Source organism: Oxyura jamaicensis, chromosome Z, assembly GCF_011077185.1.
Source record: "Oxyura jamaicensis isolate SHBP4307 breed ruddy duck chromosome Z, BPBGC_Ojam_1.0, whole genome shotgun sequence".
In the NCBI taxonomy this organism is placed as follows: Eukaryota; Metazoa; Chordata; class Aves; order Anseriformes; family Anatidae; genus Oxyura; species Oxyura jamaicensis.
This window is the reverse complement of record NC_048926.1, coordinates 70,472,664-70,484,733: the sequence shown is the minus strand read 5'-3', so window position 1 is coordinate 70,484,733 and position 12,070 is coordinate 70,472,664. Positions and strand designations below refer to the sequence as shown.

Here is a 12,070-nt window from a genome sequence, read left to right as displayed (position 1 = left end):
AAGAAAACCAAGAACTGGGTAGGGAGCGCCAAGCCACTACAGATTCATTTCACTAGCGTGCACTCACTAGCAGAGGTCTGACAGATCAAGCAGCTGGAGCATACCTTCAAAAGGGTTTCATTTTTGTATTTTGAAGAGTATCTGCGGGTGCTGGGCTCAACCTGGCTCTTCCATGAAACAAAAAGCATGAATAAATCATAAAACCCACTGATTTGTTATTTTCTTCATGCTTACACACAAAAAAGCTGTTTAAATTTTTGATTCCTGAAATCCCAAAGACAGCATAATTACTATTTTCCTGAAACCTCCTCTCGCCCCAGTGAGGATTTCCAGTTCTATGTGTCTTAAAACACTAGGTCTTCATGCTGGCAAATGGGGCAGCCTCATAACTGATCCTTTACTGATGCTCCAGGAAGCTGAATGTTATGGAAATAATGTCTAATGGGGTGCAATTTGTTATGACTGTGGTTTACAACTGGAGAACTCCACCTATAATGCATGATAGATACCAACTGGTTCCTGAGATCACATGCTCACGGCACCGTGCCTTTTTCATTCCTCCTATCTTTGAGATGAACTCAGAAGCAGATGTAGCTCTGCTGAAAGCAAAAGCTTAGCGTGGTCATGGAAGTGGGACTGTTTGGAGAACAATAAATGTCAGCATACACATATATTTTCAGAGCAAGGAATTCATTGCTAGTAACTGCAATGAGATAAAACTGATGGTCTGCAAGGACCAAATACTTGACTTTCTCTGCTAGGATTGCATAGTTCCAAGTCAGGACAATAGAAAAGCAGTGAGCAAAATATTTAATCTTTAACAATAGCATAGTGTGCTCTGTCTGTGAACTGCAAGAGGCTTCTGCATGCAAAATGGAAAGATGGGAAGAGATCTAGTGATGCGCTACACGTCTGCAGTACAGTTCCTCAATCTGCAAATACACATAGGATCGCTGAACCTTCAGAACGAGATTTCTACAAATATCAACTAAGCAACTGCTCATTTAGACAATGTATTCTTTAGGCACGTGCATTCCCTGAGACCTAACTGCTAGCAGGGATCTAGCATGGAATTAATCTATAGTATTTAAGAATTACCACCTAACTCTATGGAAAAGAGAAACTTACCTAGGAGTGTCTGTGGTCCACCACTGGGATTCAGCATGGATCTGTGCTGGGAAATACACTGGCACTCAAAAAATAATTATTACAGACCGTGTTCAAAAAAACTGCTACACTGAGGGTAAAAGCCTAGGCAGAATACAAATGGTATGGAAGAGAGAGGGGACTCCATTTGCCTCTAATAGATAGATGCTGCAGTGTACAGCTCTTCAATATGTACGGCACAGAAATTCACTCACTAATTTCTGTATCAAGTCATACTTTCTGGTTTTACTATGGTTGGGAATTCACTTATTTCCCAGAAATAACACCTTTTGTGTTACTGAAAAATTATAAAATATTAAAAAATCTTCAAAAGCAACATTGTGTCAGTATGGACGGCATGTTATACATTCTGACTGACTTTAGAAATTCCAAATTTCTGGTTAAGGAAACTGAGCTAAGTTTACCCTGAACCCCATGGATACAACTGCATTGCTCGCCATGGACATGAATGAGGTCAGAGTTAGCCTGTTTATTTTTTCCTTGAAAGCATCACCATACAGAGTCTTCTACTCCTGCTCCTGATTCAGGGAGCTTTTTCAGTGGGACTACTCCCTGGACAAGTTACTGACCGAGCTAGTTGCTTGGTGAGCATCCAAACCCTGCAAAGGCTGCAAGACATTCAGAAACATTTGATGTCATCCCTAAACCTCTTCAGGAGCTTAGAAGATCGTGCTGCCTTTAGTGAGCATGGGAAACTCTTGCGGTGCCATCACAATTGTTCCTACACTGGCATATTTTCTGTTGTAGCACTTAAGCTCTGGGAATCATTTGGTTATATGAAAAATTGGGCTGATTTTATACAAATGTATACACAAATACATATATCACAAAGTTAACTGCAAAGTGTGAGTCTTCTTGATTCTGCTGAAAAGTCTGAAACACTAAGGATGGTATCCAGAATACCGAACAAAATAGATTTGTTAAAAAAAATGTGTTCGTTTGCTGTTATTAAGACAGACTGAAGGTTGGCTTTTAACTTATGAATGAGTTCTCATGCAAGATGACTTAAGAGTAGAGGCATTACGCTGACCCCTGCTGTGTGTTCAACCATTTGGAATTTGCTAAGGATTGTCCTTTACCAGAAACTCTGCAATGGTGTCACTTGGAGCTCCTTCAGACCCTCTGTGAGTCACATTAAGTCCCAACAAAAGATTTGACACTACTATGGAGATTACTGCTTCACAACCAGGCTAAGGGAAGAGCATATTCAATATAAATAAAAGGAAGGTCTCCCTGTGCATAGATCACGAAGCAGCATATAGAGCCTGTAACACTTTCACTTCCTTCCTAGCAGGAAGCTTTGGTTTAGAATAAAAGCTGCATCAGTCCCTGAAGCTGAGATGTTTATGGCACCTTGCAAATTCCAGAAAAGCATTTAGAAACTGTGAACATCTCAGTCTGACAAAAGACATAAAAAACTAATCAACAGTAATTTTTCTTAAGTGCTTTTGGGTGTGGTTTACATATTTTGAATGTGAGGATTAGCAAGACTGCAAACAATACCATGAGTTTATTCTTATTGCACATCCATGAAATTTAACTGCTTCTACAATTCACTGAAAAAAAAAAAAAAAAAAAAAAGGTTTATGATTTCTGGGTGATCCATGTAGATAAATGCACCTCACTCAGAAATGGGAAGAAAAAAATGAGGTTGCTCCATCACAGGATTTGGAAAAAGGAGAATTGTAATTCTACACAAAAAATACAAGCCCCAGGAAGAAAAAAAATAATTATTCTGCAATGAGACTTTCCACATAAAACTTTTGCAAAGACTCTTTGGAGCTCCCATTTTGATACCACATAAAATGCCAAAGGACAGTTCTTCCTCCAGAAGTGACAAAGTTAGTCTGCATGAAAGCCCATGATTTATTTTGGACAAAATTCCCTAAGATTCTTGGGACACGTCCCAGCATCAAAAAAGAACACTGCCTCCCCCAAAACAATTAATCAATCAAGCAAATGTTCTTATCACCTGTCCTTTACAGTGGCAAAACAGATCGGCTGACTGAATACATCAAAAGGGCAGGTGTCCTTCAAGAAGTCCAAAAAATTCTTTAACAAGATAGTTGCTTTGTCCCTGTAAAACTGGAGGAATTGCTGCACTGTGTGATGGCAGCTGAAGACTTACCTTTGTAAAATCACAAAGCTTCTTAAAGTAATCTTAGTGCACAACATGAGGTCACAAGTACAAGTTACATGGGATGCCCTACTATTGCAAACATCTCTCTGTGTAGTGTTATAACATTTATTATCTATTACCTTATTTGAAAGTCTAACATGAGTATCAGAAACACAGATAATGCTGATAGGACAACAACAACAACAACAAAAAGCTGTTGCACTCAGGGTACCACTACCTTAATAACTCAAAAGATCCATTACACTGCCACATCTAACAGAGATTTTCAGCTAAACACCCATCAGTCTGTCTGTCTTCCCTAAAACTTACAGCCCAGGCAGACACCCCATAGGGACAGCAAATGAACTGCACTTACTGCCACCTACCTCTCCTCTTCTCTCGCATACTCTGCTACTGTTAGGGTACATACGCTCAACCTGTTTCTTTACGAAGTGAAGTCAGAGCTGGCACACCTTGCCGAGCTGGGAAGTGTGTCCGTCTGCCTGGCATCACCACCAAACAGCAGTAAGCTGCCAGACACTGCCCAATATGCCTGCACCAAACCCAGCTGGCCTGCACGCCTCTCTTCTGTGCAAAAAGATGTGCAAACAGCTGTGGGATAAGCCGGGTTGAACACAACGGCAGAATTAGTTTTTGTTCTGTGCCATGTGTACAGCTGCAGAACTCCACTGCTGACTGTCAGCAGTCCCACAGTGCAAGATTTCAACCATTTACTCCTCCCCCTTGCTTCCCTTTCCAGACAATAATTCACATGTTTATCATCTGCATTCTCAGCATTGCAAAAGTAGCTTTTTAGTATGTAAACTGCATAACTGTATCATGATCAAGAGACCACTTCATGGCGATTCATCAAAAATGGATAAAGAACAATGACTAGATGGGGAAAACCCTGCATACATTGTTATATAGCTCGATCAGGACTTCAGTTGTGAACCCAAAAAATCCTCTACGTATCAGGAAGTGAAGTGAGGTAGTTTAACCAGTTGACAAAGGAAGACCAACCAATGTCATCTACCTGGACTTCTGTAAGGCCTTTGACACAGTCCCACATGACATCCTGGTCTCCAAATTGGAGAGAGATGGATTTGAAGGCTGGACCATTCAGTGGATAAGGAGTTGGCTTGAAGGCTGCACCCAGAGAGTGGTGGTCTACATCCAGGTGGAGGCTGGTGGCAACTGGTGTCCCTCGGGGGTCTGTCCTGGGACCACTGATGTTTAACATCTTTATCAACAAAGGCAGTGGGATTGGGTGCACCCTCAGCAAGTTTGCAGATGACACCAAGCTGAGTGGTGCGGTCACACAACAAAAGGAATGGATGCCATCCAGAGGGACCTGGACAGGCTGGAGAAGTGGGCTCACATGAACCTATGAAGTTCAACAAGGCCAAGTGCAAGGTGCTGCACCTGGGTCAGTGCAATCCCAGACATGAGGACAGGCTGGGAGAAGAACTCACTGAAAGCAGCCCTGCAGAGAAGGACTTGGGGGTTCAAACGTGAGCCAGCGGTGGGTGCCTGCAGCCCAGAAGGCCAACTGCATCCTGGGCTGCATCAACAGAGGGGTGGCCAGCAGGGGAGGGAGGGGATTGTGCCCCTCTGCCCCTTGTGAAATCCCACGTGGAGTGCAGTTTCCAGGTCTGGGGTCCCCAGCACAAAAAGGATGTGGGTCTGTTTGAGCAGGTCCAAAGAAGGGCCACAAAGGTGATCAGAGGGCTGGAGCACCTCTCCTAAAAAGAGAGCTGGCTGAGAGCTGGGGGTGTTCAGCCTACAGAAGAGAAGCCTCCAGGGAGACCTCATTGCAACCTTTCAGTAATGAATTGAAGGGGGCTTACAAAAAAAGATGGAGAGCAACACTTTGCTCAATCAGATAATGACAGGACAAGGGGAAATGGTTTTAAACTAAAAGAGGGGTGATTTTGATTAGAGGTTAGGAGCAAATTCTTCACACAGAGGGTGGTGAGGCACTGGAGCAGGTTGCCCAGAGAAGCTGTGGATGCCCCATCCCTGGAGGTATTCAAGGCTCTCCTTTTTTACTACACCCCTATAATATTCTTGCCATCAGAAGTACGGGCTTAGGATTCAGAGACTGTTCATTGTCCTGTATCACGTGCTGCCTCCAGTGCACTTGAAGCATCCAGAAAGCAAGGTTTCTTCAAAGGTCTCTGAAGTCTGGCATTCACAAAATGACATGCTCTAATTAGTAATAATTTCTGATAATTCTGGCAGAAGTAAATACTGCACTGATATCTTAAAAGCTACTCCATGCTCTTCTTTTTCCTTTGAGACCATCAAAACTAAAAGTCATAAAAGTGTTCATAATGTTTTGTGCTTCTGCATTACATTGAACATTTTTAAAGTAAAAAGACAATTCAAAACCTGACTGTGAATATCATCTGATGTTCAAAAATAAACACAATATAAATCGGGCTCTTTGTGGCTGCCTCTCTTGGGATAACCATGTTAGCAATGAGGCAGCATGCTGCGTTCAAATGTGGTACACAGATGGGAAGTTTAATAGGTATGTTTAAGTACCATTAGATGATTTTACAGCTGTCGCTTGTCTCTGGCCAACAAGGAGAAGTGGGCCATTAAAGATGCAGTGCTCAAGAGGAACCATTTGCCAAAGCCAGCAGAGGCTGTTTGGGTTCATTAGTAGCTGGAGTCCACAGCTGAGAGTCCTTATACTCCTTTCTTAGTCACCAGGAATTAACAACAGAAAGTTTAAAAAGAAAGGAGTGTCCCTTTTGCTCAGCAGCATATATTGGAAGTTCACATGGAAGATGCACTCCTTACTGGTTTGGGTTCACATTGCGAGAAACATGTTGCAAGTTAAAACCAGTCCTAGGAGAACAGAGCTGGTGGAAGAAGTGCACAGCTTTTATTTCACACGTGGGTGATTTAGATATAGATCACATGAAATTACATGTTATATAGGAAAATGCTGGGGACACACCACAGCCAGAGTCGAAACAGAAACACAAGAAAGATACAGCTCCTGACATTTTATTCAATAAGAAAATGTTACGAAAATGAAACTATGGTTTTATATGAATTTTCCTTATACTCACTGAAATTAAAAAAAGCCTAATTAATCTGTATAAGCTTCATCTTCAATATTCACTACTTTTTGTAATCAGCTATACTACTGGAAGGCAGTGTTCAGTTTTAAGTCATTCTGCCTTGATTTGTGATTTGATTCACAGCCTGTGTTTCCATCCCGCATTTTTCTATTGTCCACAAGACATGGGTCTATCACACAAGATATATTTTCTGAACAAGAGTCAAAGGACTTATATAGCAAGCTACTTTCTGGGAGATTTTACAGATGTTGATTTTCACTGCCACACCTTCTGTTATCACTCACAAGAGTTATCTTTTGTCTCCCAACACAGCTGCTGGCATTTCCAAATTGCTATTGACCACAATATTCCAAGGGGTTTTCAAAGAGAGGGACAGCCATCCATTGTTAAAGGCAAGGTGCATTTCAGCAGCAACCAGATCAGAGGCACTGCAATATATTGGACATACAAAACTCCATGGGGTCTGACAGGTTACAACTGCGAGTGCTGGCAGAGATGCCTGATGACATTGCAAAGCCATCATTGATAACCTTTTAGAGGTCATGGAGACTCCTGAAGGTTCCTGATGGCTGGTGATCATCAGTCCTGTTCTCAAAAATGCAACAAGGAAGATGTGGGGAGCTACATGCTAGGCAGTCTCCCTCACTCCGTGGGAAAATGGGGAAAATCCTCACTGAAGACATTTCCAACCACATGAAGGACAGGAAGCTGATGAGGAGTAGTCATCAAGGGTATACAATGTGAAATCACACCTGCCCAAGCTGATAGTCTTTACAATGAGTAGCTTGGTAGATATGGGGAGAGCAGTGGATGTAGTTTACCTTGACTTTAGTGAAGTCTTTGACACTTACACTGGCAGAAGAGGTCATCAGTATCCTGGGCTGCAATAGCAAAAGCACGGGCAGCAGGTTAAACAAGGCAATCCTTCCCTTTTCTCAGCTCCACTACTGAGGCAACACCTGGGGTGCTGTGATTAGTCCTGGGCTCCCCAGTACAAGATATGAATTTGCCTGGACTGAGTCCAGTGCAGAGCCATGAAGATGACAAAAGGAACAGAGCATCTTTCATACGAGGAGAGGCTAAGAGGTAGAACTTCAGCCTGACCAAGAGAAGGCTCAAGAGGATCTCATCTGTGTGTATAAACTCTGAATCCTCTGAAGGAATGATGCTTTAATTAGACCTCTAACTGCATGTGTGACCTCCACAGCTACACATCTGCAGCTATACTAGGTTGTAAAGCAGGCACAGTTCATTAGCTGTTTCCATTTCAGCTAACCTTTTGCGGGTTTGATTGCAGGATAAAGCAAGAGATTAAATAGGCAGCCCTAATTTTTTGCAGGATCTCTGTGGCTGCCAAACACAGAACATCTGATGGAGCAGAAGTGTCCAGTTGTGTTGTCCCACACAATTGCACCCTAAACTAGGTTTGGTACGCTATGGTGGTACTGGTGTATGTCTTGATGATTTTCATGTGTTGGACAAATTTTCCCAAAATTTCAGTACAGCTTTGGTTAAGTAGAGAATTCAGACTGCAGCTGGGAAAAAGAATTGGGCTTTTTTTTTTTTTTTTCTTCTGTGCATTTTGGCATTCACAATCTGAATTACTTCCAGTGACAGAATTCCTTAGCTTAATGCTCCCAGTTATGCAATATAGTATCATTTCTCCCTCAAAAAGTTTTACAGAAGATTCAGACTTTAGATTCAGAAATCTCACTGGAAGCCAAAGACATTTGTCAGAGCTTGACTCTGTTCCCTCCATATTTTTTATGTATCCATTAGAAAACCCAACCTGATGATTAAAAAAAAAATCAGAAGAAATTACAATACAAACAAAACAATGAGATCCTAATTAAACAAAGATATCTTTTGTAAATTATCCTCATAAAAACTTCTCACCTAAAGGAAAGTCTATTCAGAAGATCAAAGAAGGTGTCATGGTCAACCAGCACTTACTATGAGAATGGCAAAACTTCTTAATGCTATTTAAAGAGGAACTGTTATGAAATATTTTTAAATGGAGTGAAAATAAGTTTTGTGTGTGTTAGCTGCCAAGCCCTTGTAATCGGAGACATACTAGGATAAGCTCAGGCAGATAACAGGAGAGATAATAAACAAATCCTTCATTTCAGTTGAAGGCTACATTCCACAAGACAATTTTTTCATCTTGAATATTTACATCATCACTTGCTTTACTGTAAAGCTTCTCAGCTCATGTGTAAGCAGCTGCAGCTTCAAAGGGAAGTCCTCAGTGCTCTGCAACCCAAATGTCTGCAGGAGGCATGGAACATACAAAACCAAAATTTTATCACAATTCTGGTGGCAAATGTATAATAACTGATCCCTATGGGTCAACAAGCTTCATGGTTGTTTCCCCCCCTCCCCCTTCTTTTAATGCTGTTTTCTCATTAAAGCAATTAAATAACAGCACCATTCTTTCTGGGTCTATTAACTTGCTGTGCCTTTGGAAAAGTTGTTGCTGTGCCTTTGGAAAGTAATACTTTTGCGGTCTCTGCAGCAAAAATACAAATTAATCAATCAGCTCAAGGTATGCAACCTGAAGACTAAAATAAGCACTAGTTTTAAATCCAATTTTTTTGTCTTTGGATATGACAGGTACTGTGGCATAAGGAGTTTTTAAAATATGCCTATTCCAAAACAACAGGTGTAAATGGAAGACAAAATAGGCATAAAGTTTTACACCCCTGATTTTCACTTCAAAGGAGAACGGAAGGATGTATCTTTGGCTACAAGCCAAACTTACCAACTACTTTTTTCTTCTCTTTATGGACATAAATTCTCAACTGCAGAAAGCCCAAACCATTAGAAAACTGAAATGAGCAGAGCAGAGAATCAGCAGGAAGACAGAAGAGTGGGACTGCCATTCATGAGATGCTCATTCCTGCCACAATCTCCCAGATCAAAAGGTGTTCTGACACCTCTGAGAGAACCTCTAAAAGTAAGTTGTTGAGTGCCAGGAAAATAGTACCTTGCCCTTTTCCTGCATTCATCTTCCAACGACATCCTCTACTGGGCTGCACAGACTCCTGCTCTGAACTTGTACAGCCACTTTTCTGCAAGCCATGTGCTCAAAACCCGTGGTTCTGGAACAAAATATTCAAAACACTGTCGTCTTGCAAGTCCTGAGTAAAAAAACAACCAGGCAAAACCTTCCTCTGTTTGCTCTGCAATTTTAACTCCTCCAGAAACATTGACATGGTTTTTTCCTAAAAATGCATAGGGTTGGAATCTTTCTGAAGTAATTAGTTTGAATTTTGTTTACTCCAAATTCATACATAAAAAGCTAATGTTTTAGGAGCAGATAGACAATATCTGGAATCCCTGATATTACCTGTCTCTGGACACACCAATGAGCAACTACATAATACAATAAAAATCACTTACATAGACTACTTTGATTACATGAGCTTTGGTCTCTTACCTGGCAGATGAAATAGTTAAAATCACCTTTTTCCACAGAGCTCTCCAGAAATTGTATCTTTAAAAAATAATAATCCAGAAGCAAGCCCTAAAACTCCAAAATAAAGGCAGACATGATATCCTACTAACTTTAAAGCACTTAAATTCTAAACAGATGTATTGTTTTAATGCCCAAATATTCATTGGCACTTTTCTAAAAGGTCTGATCTCATCCAGCATGTGGTTTGGAAGTGTCTCTGTTGTTGAGTATTTTAGCGTCAAGCTTTAGGGATTTATCTATCACAGGGCTGACTTCTTTCTATTATGGCTGATTAGAGCTGACACTGTTTGAACAACCATTACCACCATTTCACTATGCTAATGTTGAAAGTACACATTTATTGATAAGCTGTAACATTCCTCTGTTCAGCTGAACATCTGCCTCTTAAAAGTAAAGGTATTTTTTTCTATATCCAGATGGAGTTTTGTTTTTCAAAGACAATCTGTTCATTGTCTTCCTTTTTCCCTTCCAACTATTAACAGACTTCTGATTATTCCTTTCTTGAGCATCTCTGATTCCAGATGGCTAGGCAACCTTCCTTTTATTTCTCATGAGTCAAAGTGCCACTGATTCACATTATGAGAAGAAAATAAAAGTTTCCACCATGTATTTTTAGGCTTATGAAAGGGCACAGCCCCCCCCCGGTGTTCCTCAGACATGTGACTCACTGTGAGATGGAAAGAATGAAAATCCTGTGTCAGCACCAGCGGTAAAGCCTGTTCCACTCCAGGATGAGTTGCTCAGATGCTCTGAACATTTGTCAGGTCTTAATCTTTGATTTTTCTGAAGCTGGGTTTTTCTTCTAAGTCATACAAAACAGTCATCCATCAAGTACCAAGGCCTGCATTTATCCACCACCCCAAGGACTCTACAGCCCAGAGGATTTTCCAATTAAAGCAAAACATTTGAAACGGGAGACACATGAAACATGTGGTGCGTCTTCCACTGGATAGTATCCTATGCCAAGTCTTCAGGGAAAACAAAACCACTTAGACCTGGGCTTCATGGTTTTCTCTACAAGAAAAGAACTATTTAAAATTAAATGTGTTAGCACAAGACTTTGGGTCTCATACAAAACAGTGTCAAATGCTGAAAATGATTTTTTATTTCCAGTCCTGCTGCACATAAAGTTTTGTAGCACACTGCCTACTCTAACCAAATACTTTTTTTTTTTTTTTTTTCTGTAGGTATTCTTGTCTGTGACACAGAGGTTACATCCCAGCCCAAGAACGAGTGTCAGGCTGCAGAGTCTTCCTCTTGGGACCCTGTGTTAGCGTGAGTCACGGCGTGAACAGCAGCTCAGTTTCTCTCAGTGCATTGCTCTGCAGATGGAAGCAGCATGGACCAGCAGCCAAGAAGAAGGGAAATTAAGACAGTTCTGTCAACATGGTTGGTAGATGGCAGAAGTGAAGTTAATTACCTCAGTGTGACTCATTAGATCTTTTCTTTGCAGGCTGAAAAGACAGATCTTGTTCTTTTGTAGCAACATTGTTAAGACTGTCCTTCATCTTTTGGTTTCAAATGTCAAAAGGCAATATGCATGATACTGGATTTGTCTCCTCTTTCAGTGCTTGCTGCTTTTTGACTGTGTTGACTGATAGTTTCCAGTCAAAACCACCCAGCTTAGGGAAAAAATAAACAAACTTAAAAAACAAATAATTATGCCAGCAGCTACATATTAGGAGGACATCCAGGATGCAAGAGAATGTCAATGAAATCCCAGCCTTTCCTGTGTGCCTGTGCACCTTTGACAGCCAAACAGCAGGCAAATCTTTGTGGGGTAACAGAGGAACACAAAAGTTCCTTGAGATCAGACAGAGGCATCTGGTGGTACGAAATTCATGAAAGGTATACGGTTGTATACGTCACGTACGGCCAAAGGACAGCTGGTTTAGGAGCAAGACTCAAGTCACATAGAAACAGAAGCTTGCATACACCAGCAGATTGAAAAGTACAGCTCACAAGTACCACAAAACCCCTCCACTCACCAGCTCCAGAACGCATCAATGGACATATCTCCTGTTGGATGTGCTTACACAACTATTTGCATTACAGCTATGGCAGGTCAGCAGCCAGTATGATTTCTCTTTGCATTGCTACAGGACATTAACTAAGGCAGATGAAAGCCTTTTCTTCTCTGCTTTGGCAGACCTATTGAAGCTCTGGTCACTGAAGCTTTCAATTTTTCTTTTAATTTTCCTGAAGTCA

At 41.2% G+C, this 12,070-nt stretch overlaps 1 protein-coding gene across 4 annotated transcripts in view; it reads right to left on the bottom strand.

Annotated features, from left to right (window-relative positions):
- Positions 1-12,070, bottom strand: part of MOB3B (MOB kinase activator 3B) — an 81,947-nt gene that overhangs the window by 18,707 nt on the left and 51,170 nt on the right. The gene's annotated exons all lie outside the window — the stretch shown is intronic.